The following is a 24,651-nucleotide window of genomic DNA, read 5'->3' as shown; positions in this document are numbered from 1 at the left end:
TGGAATGGCTATAACTTGGGAATCATGTCAAGTATAACTGTTCTGTTTGTGCATGCTGGTAGCTGTCAACTGACTCTATATAATGAATAAGTGAAATATGGATTTAGGGGTCACAAGCTGTGACCCCCAAAAAACTGTAATGGCTATAATTGTCATTCATGGTCAAACTGGACAATTCACGGTTTTGACAGTATATAGCTCCTTACACACTGCAGATAGAGTGATGTTTACTATAAAACCTGTATCCTTCTTTTTCTTTCTTACAAGAAACATTTTTTAATTTATAATTTTTATATTTTGTTTAGTTTCTGTAAGTCACTTTGAATAAAAAAAGCATCTGCTAAATAATTAATTAAATAATAGATCATAAACCACTTCATGACTCATCCTATATTATGAACTTGGTTTGAATAAAAGCCATTGCTGGACAGCAGTGATATTGTGTCACGCTAGGCAGTGGCCCTAGGTGTTCAGTCAGGGACGCTGCAGTTTTAGCACATTTTAAATGTTGCTAACTATTATAATGCAATGAAGTAGAGGGGCAATACAAGCCACATACACATACAGTCTGTGCACATAATGACTGTCTTATTTTTGTGAATATTAGTAACAGAAAGACACATGCTCATTGGGCAATAAGACTGTCATCCCAGGAATTCCAGTGAGATCAGGAAGGCTCTCTTTCACTGGAGCCTGAGTGACTACATTGTGTAATGACGGCTTCTTACTGTCGGTACAAACAATACATTCTAAACCAATTTCCCAAGCGGTTTGCTTGTGGATTCTTTATATGTTTCTTTATCCAATTAACAGTAGAACCCTCCATACTCAATTACACACACACATATATATATATATATATATATATATAAATAAAATATAGTGAGCAAGCTTGCAACTCACTCAGGTTCGTTGCCCCTTTAAGAACTTTAAAAACTCAACTGTATAAATGGGTAATTGTATGTACAAATAATGTGATATCTTGTAACAATTGTAAGTCGCCCTGGATAAGGGCATCTGCTAAGAAATAAATAATAATAACTGCGACCCAGCACACAGAAATGGATTTTAAACACGCGGTTGCGCTCTTTTTAATTACAAACCAAACAAAAGACAAACAAACTCCTAACTCCATTTTTGGAGCGCTTACTATACACACTGGAACCTGACTCACTCGCAGGACAGCCAAGCCGTTTACCTGCCCCAAACCTTAACAGGTTTAAACTGTACCTTTTTTTTCTCCAGACTGCTCAGAAGCTGAGCACCTCTCCTGCTTCCTTCTACTCAGCAGCCTTGAGCACACTGGCTTCACTCCTTAAATACCCTGCACCTGGTCCTAATTTAATAACAACCACCAGGTGCAGGGGATAATTAAACAATAAAACAATTAACCAATTTAAAACCAGTGTGCATTTTCACATGTTTTCTGTGCCGGGAGGTTTTAACCCCCTCCCTGCTGTCTCACAATATATATATATATATATATATATATATATATATATATATATATATATATATATATATATATATATATATATATATATATATATATATATATATATTAATAAGCTTCTAATAAGAGAGGATACAAGAAGAGCTTTAATTAAAGTGTTTTTGTCCTATAGTTCGGTCTCAGTGTTAATTAAAAAACATTAGGGACATGTAACATTCCCCAGTGTTACAGCAATGTTCATGTAGAGATAAGCTATACAGCAGTTACTCATCCCTGAAAGAGTTGTATTGACTGAATTGACTGTGAAAAGTGTGCTGAAAAAGAACTATTTTTTATTTCAATTTTTATTACATTTTTGTTTTAGACTCTAATTCTCTATTAGACTGTTTTTAATTGAATGTTTAATTGTTCATTTTTTGTGTGTGCAGCGCTTTGGGATCCTTGTGATGAAAGGCACTACAGAAATGTGAATTGATGCTGTTGTTTCATTTCTCTGATTTACCTTGCTTAACTGTGCTTTCATTATTAATAATACGCTTCATTATGATTTTACTTTACAATAACCTGCAAGGGCATGCTGTGTATAATGGAAGTGCAAAAAATGTTTTTTTCTGTTTGTTTTTTTTTTCTTTGACAGAGACAGGTGCATAAGCTTTACCCAGCGTCTAACTTCACCAATACTGTCAGAAAGTGATCTAACTGAGGAATTACAGACTGCAACTGGGACGTGCAATTATTCAGAAGATGATATGTGGATGCTACTTGGATACTGTTTTGACACCCTGATGAAAGTATTTCTCCTTGACTTGGTTTATTTTATGTTTTATCCAAGGGCATATAGTGCAGGAGTCTGAACTAATCAGCATCACAAAGCTGCATTGGATCTAGGCTGTGACCACCACATATCATTTTCACCACTACCTAGGGAACCAATTCACTGCGCTGCCCTTTACTGAAAGAATTGTGTGTGTTGTAGCAGAATAGGGGGAGTGAAGGGGTAGTCCTGGAGGATACAGGACTACATTTCCCAGAATGCTTCAGGGCTGATGGGCTATTAAGCCAATAATGATGGACACCTGCTTGCAATTTAGGAAGGCAGCTGTATAAAGCAGGGCTGGAATATTTGCCTGGGGTCTGTGTGAAGGCTACGGCCTGGGGAGAGACCGGTGTCTGGGAGAAACGGTACTGTGGTTAATACTTGATTTATAAGGGTTTTTGGTTCCAGTAAAAGGCTTAGCTGTCCGGTTGGTTAACTAAGACTGGGAAATGTTTAGCTAAGCACTACTAGGTGGAGTTAGGCTTTTGTTTTGTTTATTTTGTGTTTGGTCAAGGACTAAAAATACAGACACCACCCTGTTTTAAACATATCTGTGGTACTGTTTTTACCAAAGAGTGAAAGTGGCAAAGGATACCCAGGTTTATCACGGTGTCTACCAGCTAAATACACCCTACAATTTAAGTTTTTTTTTTTTTAACTTAATACCCTAAAATACTTCGACATTTAAGCTAAGCTCTTGATTTCTACAAAATAACACATGCATTGATCCTTGCTTCACCCTAAAACCCATCTCCTGGATTCAGATCACATTATTGACTTTGTTTTGTTTTTTTCTATCCAACTAAAGCCTACAAAGGTTCTTTGTCCCTGAGAAAACAAGGCCACAATGTCTTTCACAAATGCAATATTCCCAGGGTTTTGTTTTCAGCAGAAACCCGCCACAGTTAGATGGCTTCTTCGGTCATAAATGGTAATTTAAATACTGTGCAGAGTAATTTAGTTAGGGGGTGTATTTTAACTCCAGAAGGTAACCTATTTAGGGATATATTGCTTAAAATGTGCCTGTTAGCCTCTAGTACCCAGTCTGTTTATCTGTGTACTTGCCAGCTTCGTAACCTATCAGAATGGGGTATTATTTGACTAGGACGGTATGATAATTATATCTACAGTAGTCTTGCTGCAAAAGTTTCCTCCGTACCCGCTGTTATCTGTCACCAGCACATCTGATTTACAACCCATTCACAAACGTGCTCAACGTCCGCTGGCCCGTTCTGTCACAATTCAATTCTTTTTATTTTATTTATTATTTGTTTATTTAGCAGACGCCTTTATCCAAGGCAACTTACAGAGACTAGGGTGTGTGAACTATGCATCAGCTGCAGAGTCACTTACAATTACGTCTCGCCCGAAAGACTGAGCACAAGGAGGTTAAGTGACTTGCTCAGGATCACACAATGAGTCAGTGGCTGAGGTGGGATTTGAACCGGGGACCTCCTGGTTACAAGCCCTTTTCTTTAACCACTGGACCACACAGCCTATATTCCAGAATTAATGTGATGTTCAGGTAGGAAATGGAGGTACAACAATTCGTCCCCCAATACAAACATCAAAATAACTGCTATTTCACTGACAAATCTCCCCCCTCTCAAATTTAAGTAGTGAGAATTTGGTCCAGTAGCTGTTTGTTTATTTTGTACATTCAAAAAATACAATTAATTAATGAATAGAGCAAATTACCATAGTGTGTATAAATCAGAATGTTCCATAGGACCACATTATATTAAATGAAGTAAAGCACTCTGTATATGGATTTGTGAACATCCTTCAAGTACATACACTGTATATATTTTAACTTGCAGCTTAGTAAAAATCACCTATCATATATCACATTACATGGAAAGATTCTATGATCATATGTGGTATAAGAAGATTTGATTCTGTTTACAATTGCAATACTTTCATATGTAATGCGCATTATAAATCCTTTTGGGTCTTCAGCGTATATAAATTGCTAATTTTATATGGACACTTCAATGACCATTGCTGGGTTATTCCTCAAACACCCATGCTAAATATGAACACAATAAGTAAATAACTCATTTTGATGAAATTCTTACACAAGGAGTTATAAATATATATTTTTAAAGTTATTAAAGTATTATTCATTGCTTAGCAGATGCCCTTATCAATCCTTTATCATTTTATTTTTTTGACAAAATAATCACTTCCATATAACCTTTTTTTTTCTTTCATTATTTTCAGATCATGCAGCAATCCCCGCTTCGATAATGATCACTCTAGGCTTGTTGTATTTCTTTTTAGTTTTATGAATGAGTGCAAAATCGCCTTGGTGCCCTTGAGTTGGATTTTTGTTTTGCCTCTTTGCCCCATAGAACTGCCTTGGTGCCCCTGGATTTGCGTGCCCCTGGATTTGCATGCCCACCAAAGGCAATATTGCCTTTCCCTTCATGACCTTAAATTCATGCCCTGCAACTGAGATATATCAATTGGCCACTGTCACCACTACTTGTTGTTTCCCTTTTGTTTTATGCTCCATTTCTCTGTGTGCTTATGTGTACAACAAGGTTAGTTACGTCAATAATGCCAGTGATCAGTCTTCTTTTATGAAATGGGTTATGAACACAGCTGCTTGACCAATGTTTACGTGAGGGCTAGGTGGTCATCTTCTATATTTGAGACACTGGCTAGCAGTAAGTAAGCTCACATTTAATCTGTCATCCATGGTTTGTTTTCCATTGGTTACCCCCTTAAATTACCATGGTAAGCTGTTTTAACTATACATATTTTTTATTAAACATTTCTCATTAGCGGCAGTAACAGTAACATACAGTCCCCCACTCTTATCTGCCTAACGATAATAATCAGATTATTTATCGATTGGGACCCCATGATAACAAATCTATATTAATGAAATCGAACATTCCATTAAATTAAACGTGTCTTGTACATATTGTGACATTTTTCGGGTTCTGGCCTTATGGACTCTGACGACGGCAGTGATTGTGCTGAACGGGTGTCACTCCCTTGTCCCGACAGGTTGTTTGTTTGTTCTCTCCCTCTTTTTCTTTTCCTCTCGCTTTCCTCTGCAAGGTTCCCGAGGGGGGGGGGGGGTTAATGGTACAGCTGTAGTCGGGGGCCTGTCTCCCGGCTGACAGTAGTAATCGTGGGTGGTTCTGTCGCTCTCTTATCTCCTCACTCCTATCAGTTTGCCTGTCATCTCTCTCTCCCTCGCGTCATTCTTGCAGCTGTTATATGCTGGCCCGCACCCTCTCGCTTCTCAGATCCGGTGGGAGGAGACCTCTTGGCAGCCTTTGCCCTCTGCCCAATCAGCATCCTCTTCACCTGTCCATCACGGAGGTCCTCCAAGATTCCCGCCACCTCTCGAGGTCGTTGCACTATTAACTTACTGTCAAGAAAGTAATCTGTGTTGTTGCTAAAGGTTACTGAGAATATGCGTCTGTGAACAAATACAGGATGATGATGCAGAGATCATGAGTAACCTGCTTTATTAATGTATTTTATACTGATTTGTTTTAAATCAGTCCCAACTGTAGCCGTCTGTTTTGAGTGAAACTAATATTTAACATTACTATGTTACGTGCCAGTGCAGCGGTTTCAGAAAGTTGTGAGTGTGGTTTTTTTGTTTTGTTTTTACCTTTTCGTTTTGAAGCAATGCACTATCCGCAACCACTGGTAGTTAACAATTAATTGGTTATTTTTTTTTTTTGAGCTCCGTTCAGCCAATTTCTGTACCTTCAGTAACTTCCTGGTTCAGAAAACCCCTCTCAGGAGACGCCAGCGGAAGTGACACGCGAAGGAGAATGCAGCTGCCTTGTAACACTAAGTGTATGGCAGGTAGATTTGGAAAATGCCAAAATGCTGTATTGCTGCCAGATGTGGAGATACCACCAAACAGAGGGACTCTGTTTCAATTCCCAACTGAAACAAAACAAATGTATGGGGAAAAATGTATGAAACTTAAGCGCAAATTGGCATGGTGCAATAACTGAGTTCTCTATACTGTGCTCGGCGCACTTTACAGATTGATTTGTTTTGAACAATCAGCAGGGATCCTAGGAATCAGTTTGCTGTGGAATATGCAGAGAATTTATTATTACATTTGCAAAAAACATGCACAGCTGCTTTTGATTTTATAATAATGTGCATCTAAATATTTTATTTCCATGTATATGCAATATGTTTGCAGATTTGTTTTTCTGCACAGAAGTAATTTCGTTACTACGCTTGCTTACAATACCTGCAGTACATTACCCAGATTCATTAACTAATCAGCTGAACTGTTGGCACCATGATGGCTGAAATCTCATGTGAACTTTTGGTTGAACACATTCAGAACTTAAACTCCAAGGTCATGGGGTTAAAATTTGAACTGTGTTCTTCTGTAATTTCTGATTCATTCGCTTTGTTTGTATTGCTGCTGCTTGGAGATATTGGTGTAACTTTCTTTTGTCTGAAATAAGACAGTATTTTTTGCTGTCTGTTAGATTAATAAAAATGTCTTCTAATTGGTTTGCGTGGACCTCTGGGTAAGTTGGTGCGCATGCACATAGCCTTGGAGCTGCTGAAAACAAACAGCTGTCTGACAGTGTTTCCATTTGTAATTGATGTGCTTTTAACTACCATACACTGTCATTTTCCCAAGTGGCTGTCATTTTTTTAAATTGCCAAAGCGGCGTTTACACTTTAAGCCTAGATAGACGAGAAGCATCTGGCTGCTGTACATCTCAAGTTGTACTTGCAGTAGAAGTTACAGTAATACAATTTATAATTACAGCTTGAGTTGCCAGCAACTTTAACGGCTTCCAGTACCAAACACTTTAGCAAATGGTGCAGAATACCAGTAATAGTACCAGTACAAAATTTCTTTGAAAATAGTGCAAGATGCCAGTACCAGTATGTAAGGATTTTTGCCTATGTATTGCCCTGGCCTTGCAGGGAGTGACTGGCATTTCATAGCTCGAGTGCAACTGTGACCTCGGGATAGATAACTTTTTTGTTTTTACATGAATTGTTTCTGCTTAAGCTTTTATTTTTATTTATTTATTTATTTATTTTTTTTACGCGGTTGCCAATTATCTTTTGTGTTCTCCCCAATTTTAGTTATGTCCAATTATTTTTCGTCTCAGCCCACCGCTACCACCCCTGCGCTTACTCGGGAGGGGCGAAGATGAACACACGTTGTCCTCAGACGCGTGTGCCGGTCCTTTGCACACTGCAGACTCACCGTGCAGCCACCCAGAGCTATAGCGTTGGAGGACAACGCAGTACTGGGCAGCTTACAGGCAAGCCCGCAGGTGCCCGGCCAGACCACAGGGGTCGCTGGTGCGCGGTGAGCCGAGGACACCCTAGCCGACCTACCCCCCCTCCCCTCGGTTGGCGCCCCTGGGAGCTCCCATCCTCGGTCGGCAAAGGAATAGCCTGGACTCGAACTCACGACGTCCAGACTACAGGACGCATCCGGCACTCTACGCAAGTGCTTTTACTGGATGTGCCACTCTGGAGCCCCCACCATTGGTTATTTTTAATTCATAATACAATCGCAAGATTTTTTAAAGCCAACAGTAAAAAATAGAAAACATAAAAAAAATGCTTCCACGTTACGCGATCGTACCACAAGGACAGCGTCTTGGCCCAGCTTTGGATTTAGTTAGTGATACTAGAAAGAACAGATGTATCTCGAGATCAAAATATATGCCATGTAAGCTAGCAAAGCAAGCCGTTTCGCATCAACAAGTTCATTACAGTTGTCGGCACTTCTTTTGCTGCAGTGCCACTCGATTCGGCTTCATTACTCCCGTTTCCAACACTTCTTCAGGAAACTGTCAATTTTTAGATATTTATGCAAAAAACTTTTTGAACTCACTTCACAACAAAAATCATAAAAGCTGGACTAAACACTACAGAAGTGCATTGCGCTGATTGGCTGACATGCAAGTTGGTTGCTAGGTAATCGGTTCAAAACAAATATAGAGTGAGGGACTCATTGGCAGTACATTTTGGAGTAAAAGTTCAATAATAATAAATGAACGTACGTGTTTCTAAAACTAAAATCGATTCTTAAATTGCGCAGAGATTCGCAACCCCATTAAAGAAATGTTGCTATCCCAGGGACTGACAAAATATTTGCATGTGAAACACCAAATACATTCGAGTCAGGTTGATGAGATTTAGTTTAACATCTACATCACTGGATGCGCTTATAACTACAGATCCCATTTAGCTCAGTTGCTTACACCTTCTAAGGTAAAGATGTGAATATGTTATCAATTAAAATTGTATGTTTAGTAAGGAGATAAGTAATTCAGCTAATGCAATTACATCGGTTTTTCATAAGATATTTGTAAATATTTCTTGTATTCACATGAATGTTTTGTCCTCCACCGAGATGGAACATAAGCATTTTGACTTGGAAATAACCCCCGGAGGATCATTTGTGTTTAACTGACAGAGAGAGGATGATAGCAGCCTTGCCAGATTCAATCTGTACTTGTGGGTATGACAGCCCTGAATGATCAGGTTATAAAATGACGCATGCTCTCTGAAGGCTGGTTTTAAATAGCTTGTGGATTTACCCAGTGCCCAGCTCCTGTGTATAATAACGCTGAGCACTGAATGATAATAAAGCCTGTTGCCCAGGGAAAGCCAGGAACATTCTTGTAAAGGTCACAGTGCTGAGCTGGGTCATTTGTACAAGAATAAGCTTGCCAGCTTGTGGAAGTGCCCATCAGATGTGGTCATGTGAACAACTTTATGACAGTCATACCTGAACCATTCAACAACTGGCATCTCAACATAACACAACTGTTTTTTAACCCTTTAAGGACCGTGATTGTGTAAACACGAACATCCTGAAGTGTCATTCTTGGCCCATGAACAGGTAAAAACAATAAACGCACTTTATTTATTTGCATTGCTGGACCACCATACTTTGCAGTACAGCTTGTTTTTTTGTTTTGTTTTTGTGTGTTTTCGTGTGACGTCACGGAGACGGGCATTTTATTTATAAAGGGCGGAGACAGTTTTATAGCAGCATGCAGAAACAAAATGTCACAGGAACTTGTTTAAAAAAACAGGAAAACACTGTAAATCCAATGAATTTGACTGAGAAATGAGTGGATATAAGCAGATAATGTTTCCTGAACAAAATGTATCATGTGTTTTGTTTTTTGTTGCTGTCCTTTTATACTGAGAATAATGGAAATAACTTTTATTTATAAATTTATTTTGAGAAAATAATCAATTTAGTGTCCATTATTGCTTGAAAATAACTAGAAAATAAATGTGTGTGATGTCATTGCAATCACTCAGGTGAAACAACGTCTTGTAATTTGCCCAAAACATCAATATTTTTCAACAAAGCTTTCAGGAAGTATTGTAAAGTGTCTCGGTCATAGAATAACACGTTTGTATGCATGTATCTTGAAGCATAATACATAATAATCCTGCACTAGAAGACTGGCTCTACCTCCTTTACGCTCCCCTGCCTCCAGAGCCCGCTCCTCCTCCACCCTCACCCTGCAGTGGTGGAATGACCTTCCTATGGATGTCAGGACTGCCCAGTCCCTGACCACCTTCCGGCGCCTCCTCAAGACTCGCCTCTTCAGACAGCACCTGTAGAACTCCTCTTTTTTTTCCCTCTGGACACTTCTCACTCTTCCTTTTAAATGCGCTTTACTTGCTCTTATCTGCCCCCTATTTTGCTGCATTTAATCTTGTACTTTAGAGTACTGTAATCTGTCAAGTGTTATTTAATCTGTAGTATTTTGTATTTAATTATATCCTGATGTAACTATCACTGACACTGCAATCTGCTCCGTTATTGAATCGTATTTGGTTATACTTGTACTTGCTAGAACCAAAGTCATTGTATTTTTATGTTGCTCTTAATTGTATTACTTGTACTGTGATTCTTGAAATGTATTTTTTGTTTACGATTGGAAGTCGCCCTGGATAAGAGCGTCTGCTAAGAAATTAATAATAATAAAAAAAAAAACTTATTGGTTTCTGAAGTACTTTATGTTCCCCAGGGAGTTTTGAAAAAAGGACAATTCCAAGACTCTACTGTAAAAAACAAACAAACCACACACACACACACAACAGGTTTTTAGTGAATTTGTATAGGAGAGTCAAATACAGCCAAAAAAAAAAAAAAAAAAACCCTGGGGTGAGCATCTCACTGAAACCCTTCGTCCTTTTAAAGGGTTAACGAGTATGACCAAAATAACAGAATATGACTGTCAATGTAATACTGACATTCGTGTTGTGGTTATTTTCCAATTGAAATGTACAGTTTTGCTGAAGTAGAGTATTAACGCTTCTAAGCAGTGCAGACGCTATTCCATTTGACTTCACAGGACTTGAGTTTTTATCTAAAAAAATGTAAATTGTCTTCAACTGAATTGAAATCCGATTATCAAGTTCATTTTGCACAAATCATTAAATTTATTTCAAATAAGAAAACACTCATTTCACAAACTGTAATTCTTTCCTCTCCTTAAAGAAAGATGCACGCTAAGGGGGGTACCCTACACATGGATACTCAATTTCCTGAGAGCTGGTAACGTGATTATTATAATAATGTTCATATTCAAACAGAATTCTTAAGCGTTTTGGATGTTAGACAAATTCTAGAAGAGAACTTGGAGGGCAAATGCAATCCATAGACAGAATTTTAAACAGTGTTGAAAGAAGGTGCAATAATGCAATAAAAACCTGCTTAACCTTTTAATGCCTAGAACAAAATGAAATATGAAAAAAGGCTGACTTTCAAATTGAATTAATTTTTTATACAAACAGTAAAGTGATCCATACATTATGATAAACCAAAAAAAAAAAGCAGAAGCAATTGTCTCTAACCATATTTTTCAATGTATTTATGGTATATCAGACCAAGTTTAAAATGCAATCTGCATTTCCACTGATTTTAATCTTAATGTATTGGAACAATTACTTTTAAATATGTAAAGCTAGTGCCATACATTCCCCATTATGGCTATACATACAAAATGAGAGATTTCAGTAACATGAAAAAGTAAATCAACATGTTTTACACACAGACAGAAAAACCAAGAACTAGTGCTGTAGAACATGGGTTCCCAAACTGTGGGCCGTTGCTCATGCAAAACCTTTCTCTTTCAAATGTGCCTAACTAAGCAATGTTCCCTAGACCAGAGAATCAATGAATCTTACAAGAATGCTGGAACACAATCATTGTGCACAGTATGTACTCTGTGTGTGTGTACAGTGTCTTTGAGTTTAGCATTGGGAGGGTTTTACATGCTGCATGCCAATAATTACAAGGTTGCAAATGGTACAATATAGTAGGGCTGTGTTTGAAGGTTAGACGGTCCGTTGACTAGCAAGGAATTCAAAGTTACTTTTAACCCTTCGAAGGTTCGTCAAGTTGCATTCACACACTGTTTTTTTTCTGTTAACAGAAACCGTTTGACACTGTATGAGTGCTATAAAATAGACAAAAATAAATGTCATTCGCAACATTCTTGATTTGTATAAGGCATGTTCCATAAACAAAAGTTGTTGTTGTTGCACTGCTGCCATATATGGAGCAGGGTATAGTATCCAAAGCACTGGGGGGTACCTATCGCAGTTGTAAAATATGTACTTAATACCTTGTGTACAAGACAGTGTAAGAGAAGTGCTATGATAGAATATGTTTGAAACATACAAAATATATGCTGACACTAATACAGGCTAACTTCACTATAACAAACCCTTCTTATAACGAACACCCGTTCTGAACAATCCCAACAGCAAAAACTGATTTTTTTCAATGCAAATAAGCCCTGTTAGAACGATCACGTACAGGATCGACCCGGATACAGTGATCTCAGTGCTGACTGACACTGAACTTTCTCCAGTGTCAAGTGTGTTATTCTCTCAGTGAAAACAAAGGCCATGGTTGACTTGTTTACATTCTGTTTTGTGTCTAATAAATCCTGTGCGCCTGTGCCGGTGTTTCAACTCCAACTCCAACTCCCTCGCAATGTGGTTACCCACGAGTACTTTGTCACAATACCATTTAAATGTTGATCAATGTGAAGGAATCTTCATAAAAGTACTATACTGATGTTCAATTCAAACTTGCCGTTTTGTCATTATTCTGAAACAGAAAAATGCCAAACCCTATTACAGTGAACACCCTGATATAATGAACATTTCTGCAGGTCCCATGGGGGTTCGTTATAGTGGTTAGCCTGTAATTAATTTTGAAAACTGAGCACCGTCCGCCTCTCCTCCTTCCAGCTTGTTATGTAGAGCAAACCTTTAATTTCTTAATTCGCCATCACGACAGCAAAGTGTTGTATAATGTAAACTGTATTGAAAGAATTGTCTCGAAACCCCTCTGCTGTTTTTGGGATTTTTTTTTTTTTGTTAAATGCCCAGGCGACCAAAAAAAAAAGTTGAATGCAAACTGTGCAAGCGACTCGTATCATGGAGGCATATCCAATCTCTGGGGTTTTTTAGTAGTAGTAAAATGTGACTGACTGATAACCTGCTTGGAATGGTGACTGTTAAATAAAGCTTTGTCTTGCCTCAGTCCGCTGTAGTTGGTGCTGCTGCAATGCTACTGTATATATCACACGCAGCTTCAATTACATGTAAATAAACAATGTGTGTTTTTATTTTTATTTAAATTATGAAAACATGATTACTGTTCTATATAATGTGGTATCTTTTTTTTTTTTAATTAGTCGTTTGCCAATTATTTTTTAATTTTCTCCCCAATTTGGAATGGCCAATTATTTTTAGGCTCAGCTCACCGCTACCACCCCTGTGCTGACTTGGGAGGGCGAAGACGAACACATGCTGTCCTCCGAAGCGTGTGCCGTCAGCCGACCGCCGAGGACACCCTAGCCGACCTAACCCTCCCTTACATATATATATATATATATATATATATATATATATATATATATACACACTCTGACAGACAGAATGATTCTTGGTGATGAATCTCCCTCCCAACCTGTGAGGGCGCTGTGTAAAGGGAACAGTGCCCTGGACTGGATGGCCAGACAATTCATTCTCCGGGTTAGGTGGAAGTTGGCCATCTAGAAAGGGGGCGGAGCTATGGTACACCAAATCATCTTACCGGAAGGTAAGCGATGTGGCAGCCGTGGATTAGAGAAGCGGTTGCAAGCGTTAACCAAGGGGGTGTGATTGAGGGGCTGTAACGAGGTGATCTGTTCCTTTTGTTATAATTACGGAAGAAACGGAAAGGAGCATGATAATATCATGAGTGAGTGTTTGTTTTGTTGTTGCTAATACTGTGTTTGATTTGTGATTTATTAGACAGCTAAACATGATCCAGTAGCTGTCGCTTAAGGCCAGCACAAACCTGGACAACACTGCACCATTGTTCACGTATTGAATTGTATTTCACCACTTGCACTGAAACCACTTACTCGGGACTTATGATCGTGTGTGTAAATTATGGCTGCTATGATTAAATCAAATTGATTTTTTTCAATCTATTCCATTCCTCATTATATCCATCGATATAAATACTGGATAATCTATTCAATTATGTTTTTGTAACGCGCATAGTTAATAACATTATTTAAGTTTATCAACGCAAATGCACCGTGCCTTGCTATTTACAGTATTTCTGCCAGACAAGCAGTGGGCGTGCTCTTCTTTTCCTGCTCCTGTTAACTAGCATCTGATTTGCTGGTCTTTTGTATTCCTGGCAAACCGCCTGTAAATAAATTATGCACATTGAAGAAAACTGACTGCATATAGTTTGCACTTCCTTGGAGTTTCAAAATGAACTGTTCTATAATGAATATTCAACAATTGTTTTAGGTAGAGATTTCCGCAATGTGTGTTTCACAGATAGTGAATGTTAGGTGGTACAGTATTAACAAGATGCAATGCATGATGCTGCAGCTGTCACTGAATACAGAAAGACTGTTTTCATAAACTCGTGTCTAGTTTACATATATATATATATATATATATATATATATATATATATATATATAATATAATTGCATTCCAAATACTGTCATCTGTTTGGAATAAATATTTTAGTAACACCCTGTGGTAGGTTAAACTTACTTTTAGGCTTTTTGCGAATGTTGTGTTTATTTATTTTTCTCCTGACCGCTACCAAGGCGTAATTACCCCTCACATTCAATTGTTGTACATAAGCTTTTATGTAACAGCAAAAATATTAAAATAATCACGTGAGAGGAATGAAGCGAAAATGTATGTGGGCGGTACAATCATTGGTATTTATTTGAACAATTCGATTTTGTGTGCCCAATTAATCGATTTGGTATTTGGAGGCCTAACCGACAGCCCTTGTGTAAATTGACTGTTATTTGAGACTGCAAACCATTATTTAGAACAGTGCAGTACACATTGCTGTGTATTGCCTGGGATTATTTGTGGTCACCAGACCAAGATTATAAATAAACATCGCTGCACTTCGGATTATCGTTGTCTGTCTTTCATTGATCACCGCATCACTCCTGCACCTGCGCACTGCAAACCACTTTGCCACAATATCGCATTAAATCAGTTATAAAAATGGCTGTGTTAATCAAAACACAATAGGCACTAACTTTAAAAGGTTAACTTGGCTGGCGGCATTTCCGAGATAATAATGGAATGAAGAGATGAAGGCTGAAACTGGGACAATCCCAGGTTCTCAGGATGTCTGGTAACCCTAGGTTTATTGTTACTACTGTGTAAGTCAGTGAAGTATGAATGATTTTACTTCCGTCTATGACATTTGTTAATAAAATGTAACCACTGCCTCATTCAAATCCATGTGCTGTGCCTTTTGAACAAGGAAGATCTCTTCCTAGCATTGAGGTGTGTGTGTGTGTGTGTATGTGTATATACATATATGTATGTGTATATATGTATGTGTATATATATGTATATATATATATGTATGTGTATATATATATATATATGTATATATGTATATGTGTGTGTATATATATGTATATATGTATATATGTGTGTATATATATATATATATGTATATGTGTGTATATATACTTGTAATATAGCATGTTGTTTTATTTATATATATTACACAATTTCATAAACTAAACTTGTTTCAAATTTTCCTTTAGCCCTTTCAGTCCTGAATAGTTAAGCTGAAGAAGGACCCCCTTTATTAAGTATACATGAGACGAGGACAACATTATTTTTTAGATTTATTTATACACTAGCTCAGACTGGGACCTAGGAGTCCTGTGTTTCCAACATGATTTCTGACAGAATATGTTAACATACGCAGCTAAGGTAAGGACTAAAAGGGTTCAATCTTAAATTACACACATTTCTGAATTTATAAGTTAAATGAACACAGCGTAAGGGGAAGAAGGAAAATATCTGTATAAAAGCAATGGAATGAAAGGAAAGGAGATGTTTCTAAAACATGGTGGAGTAACATATTTCCAGGAAGAACTGTAGCAACAGTACTTGGGTTACTCGCATGTTCACTGGGACAGGTAGCTGCAGTACTAGGGTTCCCCACATGACTCCATGTTCACTGGGACACTTACTGGGATGAGTAAGTGAGTGGTGGTATGTTATGATGGTTGGCGGTTCCTACAGAACACTATCCTAATCCCAACACTGAACAATGACCACGCCTGCCCCGTGCATACACAGAAAAACACACAAAAAAAGCAAAATATATCTATTCCAGTTTAGCAAAAACGGGTGGTGAGCATAACCACTATGAGAACTGTTCCCTTTTGTTGATAGTTAAGCATAAGTCATCATCGCACCTCGTTTTTCTTTAAATTTTCATTTACATGAAATAATATCCAAACTATATAAATCTAAAAAAAATCACCAGACAAAAACAAGCTAGCTCCACAGAGTTCTAAACAAAACAAAATATCAATTTGCAGCAACTGCTACATGAAACAAAACAACTGACAGCATCACTTATATGCAGGTCATTTTGTTCACCTTCATGTGCTGCTCCTCTTTCTTTTGTTGTTCAGACTCCAGTCCATACATGTACCTTTTTGAGTTTATGATTGGTTTTTGTTTTAAAATCAGCGGTCTCTCCTGTGCTATCCAATAGGTGACGATCAACTATGCCCACACCCTGCGTTTTTAAAAGCCCTTAGGACTGCCACAATGTGTACGACAGACGCCGTCTTAAGTATTACACAGTGCACAGCACAACAAACAAGCTCCGTGGTGAACATACAACTATATAAAAAAAGCCAACAAGATGCTCGGATATATTGTGAAAAGTGTTGAATTTAAATCAAGGGAAGTAATGTTAACTTTACAATGCATTAGTAAGACCTCACCTAGAATATTGTGTTCAGTTCTGGTCACCTCGTTACAAAAAGGATATTGCTGCTCTAGAAAGAGTGCAAAGAAGAGCAACCAGAATTATCCCGGGTTTAAAAGGCATGTCGTATGCAGACAGACTAAAAGAATTGAATCTATTCAGTCTGGAACTGATTCGAGCACTCAAAATTCTAAAAAGGTATTGACAATGTTGACCCAGGGGACTTTTTCGACCTGAAAAAAGAAACAAGGACCAGGGGTCACAAATGGAGATTAGATAAAGGGATATTCAAAACAGAATATAGGAGGCAGTTTTTTACACAGAAAATTGTGAGGGTCTGGAACCAACTCCCCAGTAATGTTGTTGAAGCTGACACCCTGGGATCCTTCAAGAAGCTGCTTGATGAGATTCTGGGATCAATAAGCTACTAACAACCAAACGAGCAAGATGGGCCGAATGGCCTCCTCTCGTTTGTAAACTTTCTTATGTTCTTAACTACACTCATAATTGAGTTTGTATCTTTGTATTTATTTGAAGTTTTATTTTTTCCTCGAATTGAGGGTAATAAAGTTGGGCTGTGTCTTAAATATCGAGGGTGTCTTAAATTCGAAGGAATACGGTAAGTATGTATTTATTTTTCAAAATTTGTAGTGCCACTCACCAGTAGGTATTGGGGCGCTGTATAGATACAGAATAAAATGATCTTACAATCTGAGTACAAAAGAATATACAGAAAACAAATATCAATACATGCTAGATCTGCAAATATACATCTACATTTAAAAACAGCATTTATTATTTATTTTATTTATTTATACAATTACAGCTCTCTAACAGAAATTAAATCAAATGCTCTTTGAAAGAAATTATATATACACACACACAGGCTCTGTTGACAACGTGCTTGGCTAAACAGGGGCAACTCATCTTTAAAATTCAATCTGTCTCCTTGTTATATGAATAGACATGAACGTGCAGTCTGCGTGAACACATTGCACTGAATTATGACAAGCATCTGCACAATCTCACAATATCAGATTCCATACCTCAAAAAACAAAAACAAATAACAGAAATATACGTCCACACCACCAGCTCTTCACAATAAACAACTATTCTACTACAATCAGCACTCTTGGTTTGCCGTTGGAAGCAAGGTACGCATGCGTTAATGGCATAAGAGAAATATTCCGTTTACCATGGAAACGCAGAATATGAAAGGAATAAGAGATTCCCGTCTGCATGTATACAGAGTATTCTACTATTCCAAATACTTCATATTCTGAATACTTGTGCCATGTAAACGTACTGATAGAAACCTGTTGTCAGTTTTAAACGTGATCTCTAGCATTGTACGCATTAACAACACTATGTAACACAATTTTTGATCCTGGGTAGTAAGTGTTATTTCCTAATTGCTTATGCCTCAAAAGTATAGAAAATGGCTATTATTCCCCACGAACTTTGCTTTTGTGACCAGGAGTGATATTTTGAAATTTACCTATTTCTACATTTGGGGGCTGATTCGTGAAAGTGATTTACAGTATAATCGTAAATCTCGAAAAACTACTCACTTCTAAATCTTTTGTAGTCATTTTTGTATTACTTTAGTATAAATACATGTTAATTTGGATTCATATGTTCTTTTTTTTCTGACTTTATGTGAACGAAAAGACACAAATTCTCCCGTTTTTTCATTGGAAATAGGTAAATTTCAAAATATCACTGTCCTGGTCACAAAAGCAAAGTTTGTGGGGAATAATAGCAATTTTCTATACTTTTGAGGCATAAGCAATTAGGAAATAACACTTACTACCCAGGAACCAAAAAAATAAATTCGTTACACGGTGCAATCGGAGCTCCACCGGGAGCAGTTTTTTGTTTGTTTGTTTTTTTTTTTTATTTTTTTTATTTTCACTACCACAATGGGAAACTTGTACTGTATCTTACTATTTAGTTACAGTATTTATGTAGCCTGTTTTGTAACAGTGTTCTAAAACTTTATTTTGAAATAAATTGCTGAAAGTTACCATTATTTTGATAATGTGATTCGGTTAAATTGTATACAAATTAGTGAAATTCCTTTTGTTATCAAAAAATAAAATAATGCAATTTGGTTGTAGAATTCTGCAGTATTTACTGTGACAATGACGAGTATTTACGCACTTTAATTCAAGGAGGTTAAGTTCTCTGTAGTGTTTTACTATGGTCACAGTATTTCAAATGTATTTACAGCAAGCACACTACCGTAGTAAATTCGGTCGAATACTATTTTATTTTTATTTTTAACTGACTACAATTTAACTACCACGGGCAGTGATTGCATCTGAATTATAGGGGTTATTGGCACATTGGGCTAGATTCTCAAAGCTATTGCTTCCAATCGTCATTAGCATTTATTTATTTACGTCTAAAACAAATAAACAACTTTACACATCATGCATGGCCTTCAGTGTACAGTCTTTCTGGTCTGGTAACTTTATTCGCTGTTTTTCCCTTTCTGAAAAAAAATAATTGTGCTAATCGATTTGGAGTTTCGAGAATGTAGTCCACAATGTTATACGCTCGCTGCAATTAACCAAGCAACTGCTTGTGTTTAAAATACAATCTCAAATTCACAACAATTCGATTTATTAGAGTGATAAACAACAAGCGCATTATTTTAAAATGTTAAAGTAAAATGTACAATTGATGGTTATTTTGTTTTTTCTTGGTCCAACACATCAAACTCTTAGTTCACTCCAATAAAATCAAAGCGTTCCAAATATATTTAATCCTTAACCGAAACAAAGACAAAAAAAAAAAAAAAACCTTTGCAAAGAAAAGCCATTCTAAATAACATGGTTCTATACAGCCTATATACACTGAACGCCCATGAACTCTTTTTTATATACATGATAGTGTGTGGAATAACATATCAAACTTGAGCTGAGCGGACAGACTACGGCATTGTATTAATATGAGAACTATAATACTTCATGCAGAAGAAATAAAAAAAAAAGCTTACGTCAATTAGAGTCAAAACAGTTGTGTCTTTGTACTTTTAATCCCGAACAATCCAGTGCTTCAGTAATATCCTTTTTAGGGATTAACTCCACAGTCCTCCCCTTTGTCACTCAGTCACTTCATTCCCCCGTTGAGAGACAGGAATCCCACGTAGTGCAGAACAGATCAGTCACAGACAATCTTATTGATGGCAGAATGAATGCCTCGGCTTCAGTACCAGTATACACATGAAACAAAACTCTCGTAAACATGAATCAGAAAAAAAGCCTTTCTCGTAGCCCAGTAATACGGTGTCTCTCTCCACAGTATGAGAGCTCGGCTCTAAGGTTTGTATAATATATCTCGTTACGTCCCAGTGGATGGGAGAGACTAAAACGGTGTAAAAACCCCACAAGCTCCGCCCGCTTTAGCCCGCCTCCTAAAAGTCTAGGGTTACCTTGCTCAGTGACACTGCTTTAAAGCGGATCGTTATGATGGAGGGCCTTGACTTCATGCAAATTAAGAGGCTTTGTCATAGGTAACGACAGAAGACTGGTGTGTGTGTGTGTTTTTGTTTTTTTTGAGAACTAAACTGCTTAATAAATATAAATGAACAATATCATATGCGGATTAACTCGACCAATTTATTAGGATACTCTATCGTGCATGACTATGGAGACGGATAAAATAACACTCTTCTAGTCTTTTATATAGGGACATAAGCAAGTGCAACTGCATGACGACCTCATATTTATTATTATTATTATTATTATTATTTATTTCTTAGCAGACGCCCTTATCCAGGGCGACTTACAATTGTTACAAGATATCACATTATACAGTATTTCACATTATACAGATATCACATTATTTTACATACAGTTACCCATTTTTACAGTTGGGTTTTTACTGGAGCAATCTAGGTAAAGTACCTTGCTCAAGGGCACAACAGCAGTGTCCCCCACTGGGGATTGAACCCACAACCCTCCGGTCAAGAGTCCAGAGCCCTAACCACTACTCCACACTGCTGTAATACGTGTGTGTGTTTATATATGTATATATGTATATATATATGTGTGTGTGTGTGTGTGTGTGTGTGTGTGTGTGTGTGTGTGTGTGTGTGTGTGTGTGTGTGTGTGTGTGTGTGTGTGTGTGTGTGTGTGTGTTAGAATGTGGTTCTAAATCCAATTGAGCATTGCTTGATTGTGTTAAAGTTAGTGAAAAGAAGATTGAACAGTAGAAACTGTTGACAAGGGACAAAAATATGCCCCAGACTTGTGCAACATCCTTGTAAAAGCTAGACACCAGTATGTTTTACACATTTATCATGGAGATTGGAAATAGGCCTATAGTTGTTAAGAACGTTTAGGTCTAAAGTAGTTTTTTTAAGCAGAGGTTGTACCACAGCAATTGTTAATAATGCTTAAAACTGTAGTATCAATCATAGAGAATGCTTTAAGTAATCTTGTGGGAACAGGATCCGAAACATAGGTAGCAGATTTTGTCTTAATAATCACGTCAGTTAAATCTGACTGGTTAATCAGAGAAAAGGCTACACAAGACTGGCCTGGGACAGCAGGACCTGAGGAAGTAATATTTTGAATGTTAGAGGATGAATGCTCTAAGCTGGGTGCACTATCTGAAATCTGATTTCTTGTACCACTAATTTCTGTTAAAATGATTCATAAGATCATTGCTGCATGCTGGTAATTGGGTACTTTAATGAAGGCTAAAAGGTTGACAATACTTCTAGGAATTTAGCAGTGGTGTTGAAATTGAGAGATCGAGTTTTTGTAAGTTGTGGCGGAAGTATTATTGGATTTGGTATTAATAGTTAAAAAACAATAGCAAAGTGATCTTAAACTGCGAGATCAGAAATATGCAGGTTCTGGAGGTTCGGCACCAAGCGTGATAACTAAGTCCAGTGTGTGACCATGGATATGGGTCGGGCCAGAGGCATGCTGGGTAAAGCCAACAGAATCAAGTAATAACATAAAAACATTTCCAAGGGGATCTAGGTTTATATTGACATGTATATTAAAATCACCTAACATCACAAGCCTGTCATACTTGACAGCAAGTGTTGATAAAAGATAAAATATTGATAAGAGAGCTGGGTCTAGGAGGACAATACATAACTGCAACCTGAATAGGGGTTGGACCACAAACAACAAAGGATAGAATTTCAAATGATGAATAACCTTCTGTGTTCTCATTTTTAAGATCAAATTCCTTGCCAAAAATGGTGGCAATGCAACCACCATGACCCACAGAATGTGCCTTCTGAAAGAAAGAAGAGCCTGTGCGACAGGCCTCTACTAGTGTTCTATTATCATCCTGCTTCAACCAGGTCTCAACTAAGGTTACAATATCGATATTTGATTTTATTATTCAGAGACCTTGTGTTTTAATAATGCTAGACGGAGTGGGGTCGATGCAGGACTAATAGGCAAGTCACTAGCTGAAATATTCATTTTAATTAGATTCTCGGAGCATGAACCCCAGAAGAGGGCAGGAAATTGATAATGGGGGACTGATTACTTCAATGAAATGTTTTGGATGTAAAGTTTGAATACAAAGCTGAGGTTTGTGAGTTGCTTCACCAAATGACATATCAAGTAATGCTGTGCTTATGTTGGCAGGGGGTGGTTGAACTGAAGAGATAGGGATGCCTGTACAATTATGTCCTGCATTATTACAGTAATTCTCTGTTTTGTGTTAATATGAATGAGCTTTTCCTATTTGGGTGCAGACCATATTTTAAAGCACCCAGGTCTTTCCCAATTATCGATGAAGCCTAGGTTCTCTAAGCAAGCACACCATTTAGATAGCCAGCGATTCAGAGAAGAGTCTACGAAAGACTTCACTTCCCCTCCTAACTATGGGGAGAGGGTGAGAAATAGTGGGGTGAGCATCTTAAAACTGCCATAATAATAATAATAATAATAATAATAAACCTGCTTCCTGGACTGTCCAGAAGAATAGCACACCTCTCATACAAGAGCAGGTTTCCCATATGGGTTCAATTTAAGCTTTGAATTGGTCTTTTATAAGGATGCCCAAAAGTGATAAGAAATAAACCCATTGGTACTGTAGGCAGAGCAGTCTTTCCATAGCTTTATTATTCAATGTTCTGTATGTTTGGAGAATAAACAAGGAAAAAAATAAACAGTTTCTGCCGAAACCCGTTGCTTTAAACCAGAATATACACCCTATTTAGTATAATTCTGGATTTTGTCCTTAAAGCAGACCTAGACTGGTCAAAACAGATAAAATCCTCTTTGTTAATATGCAGTGGTTTTATGATGTAGTAGCTTATAAGGTTGTGATCTGCTCAGATCAGACTTCTGCACATGCACAGCGCACAAAATAATCCTCCTCATTTTTTCTTTTCACCATGCGGATCAGGGCTTCGGTACAAATCCCCTCAGAAAACCCTTAAATGATGTTTGGGGGATTCAGGGTTTATGACTGGGGCCTATAATATCCTTTGCTGAACGTGTCTTTGCAAAGATCCAGCGTGCTCAGTAACAGCTGTGGAGTTGGAAGATAGGAATAAGTTGGGGTTGGAGCAATCATAAATTGCTGTGATATAATCAATAATTTGTTTTGTCTTGATTTATTTATTGCATGGAAATCAAACAAGTCAGTCAAAATGCTTTAACATTTTTTTTTTTTTTTTTTACCATCACATAAATACTGAACTCCAGTGGTCTACAATCAATGCAAATATGCCTGATAATGGAATCATTTAAAACAAGATTTTACTGTTATTCATTTAAGGATCACATTAATTCAAAAAAATTCTCCCAAAGGCCATTGAGGGGGCATGGGAACTGCTAAAGCAGGCTATTTTTACACAACAGTAGGTCTACAAAATCCGTAACATGCTTGTATCAAAAGGAAATGAATGAACTGATATTAATTCTTCATTGGTACTGCAGGGGGAAGATCAGAATTGATGGACTGAATGTGGTTAAGATGGAGGCAAGGGAAGAATACATTGATTTTGCTTGAATAATGTCAACAGCTTCAGTGTGTGATTCACAGACCTACAGAACAGATCAAGGAAAGTGAACTACAGCTTGCCATTAACAAAAACAGGCAGTCTAAATGTTTGAACACATTTATTGCAAAAATCTCTTGCACCGTCCATTATCTATCTACGTACTATAATTGCATCTCATCCTATACGGGGGTGGGGGGGTAGGACAATCACAATTAAGTGATATCACGTCAAAAAGTCATATTTAATGCATATGACCTATTTATGACTTTCCCAACTACTTTTTTTCTTGGAATTCTCTGTACATCTCTTAAACTGCTGACTGTCATTTTTATTTACGAAAATTCCAAACGCTGAAAATTGTTGTCCTCTTATGAAATTCCCACACAAGTTAGACAGTCATTCATCGGCGACCAAGAAAACAAAAATACAGTAAACTAAACTGCCTTCTATACAAACCTTGTGAAAACAAACCTGCAACAGGCAGGAGAGACTGTCGACGTGCATGACATTCATGGGGTTTCCATGCGGGGCAATTTACACGTGAAATGGCGATGCGAGTGCACGTTTGGGAGAATTACTCGGGTAAATCAGGTTTGTGGCTGAAAAAAATGGCCAAAGAGGAGGATAGGGTAAATCTCATTTACTCGTGTAAATGACGAAACACACGGGGAAAATTCACACCCAGTTTCGCATGGAAACCTGCATTTTACGTGTAAATGTTAATGAGCGTGTTTATTCTTAACTATAAATATTGCAAGGGAGCAGGTCAGTTGTTACTGTGGATTCCAAGATGGCAGAAAGTAGTGGCTGATGGGTGATTTTGTGGTTAGCAGTGGAGTAGTTCACCTTAATGCTAATGCGGGAGGCCTTTTTTATTACTGTTTTTTGCTGTGTCTGGTCTGTCATGTTGTATATATCTTGTGGGTTTACAGTTCTGTATAAAACCAATTACCACGAACTGTGTTATGCATTTGTTATAGTATTAAAGCAGCTGTTTGAGAATACCATTGCTGTAAAAACTACGCTAAAGTTAAACACGAAGAACAAGTGAGCTGCTTAACTGAATTAATTCCCGTCCTTTTTCTTA

General features: G+C 37.5%; 1 protein-coding gene across 1 annotated transcript in view; it reads right to left on the bottom strand.

The window, feature by feature from the left end:
• Positions 1–19,947, bottom strand: part of LOC117399438 (CMP-N-acetylneuraminate-beta-galactosamide-alpha-2,3-sialyltransferase 1-like) — a 45,902-nt gene extending 25,955 nt beyond the window's left edge. Inside the window, exon 1 of the mRNA XM_033998590.3 lies at positions 19,578–19,947. The gene's annotated coding sequence lies outside the window, so the exon portion shown is untranslated. The remainder of the gene's footprint in view (positions 1–19,577) is intronic.
• Positions 19,948–24,651: the final 4,704 nt, after the last annotated feature.

Source organism: Acipenser ruthenus, chromosome 4 (assembly GCF_902713425.1).
Source record: "Acipenser ruthenus chromosome 4, fAciRut3.2 maternal haplotype, whole genome shotgun sequence".
NCBI lineage: Eukaryota > Metazoa > Chordata > Actinopteri > Acipenseriformes > Acipenseridae > Acipenser > Acipenser ruthenus.
Note: the sequence above shows the minus strand (reverse complement) of the source record. Positions and strands in the feature narration are given on the sequence as shown.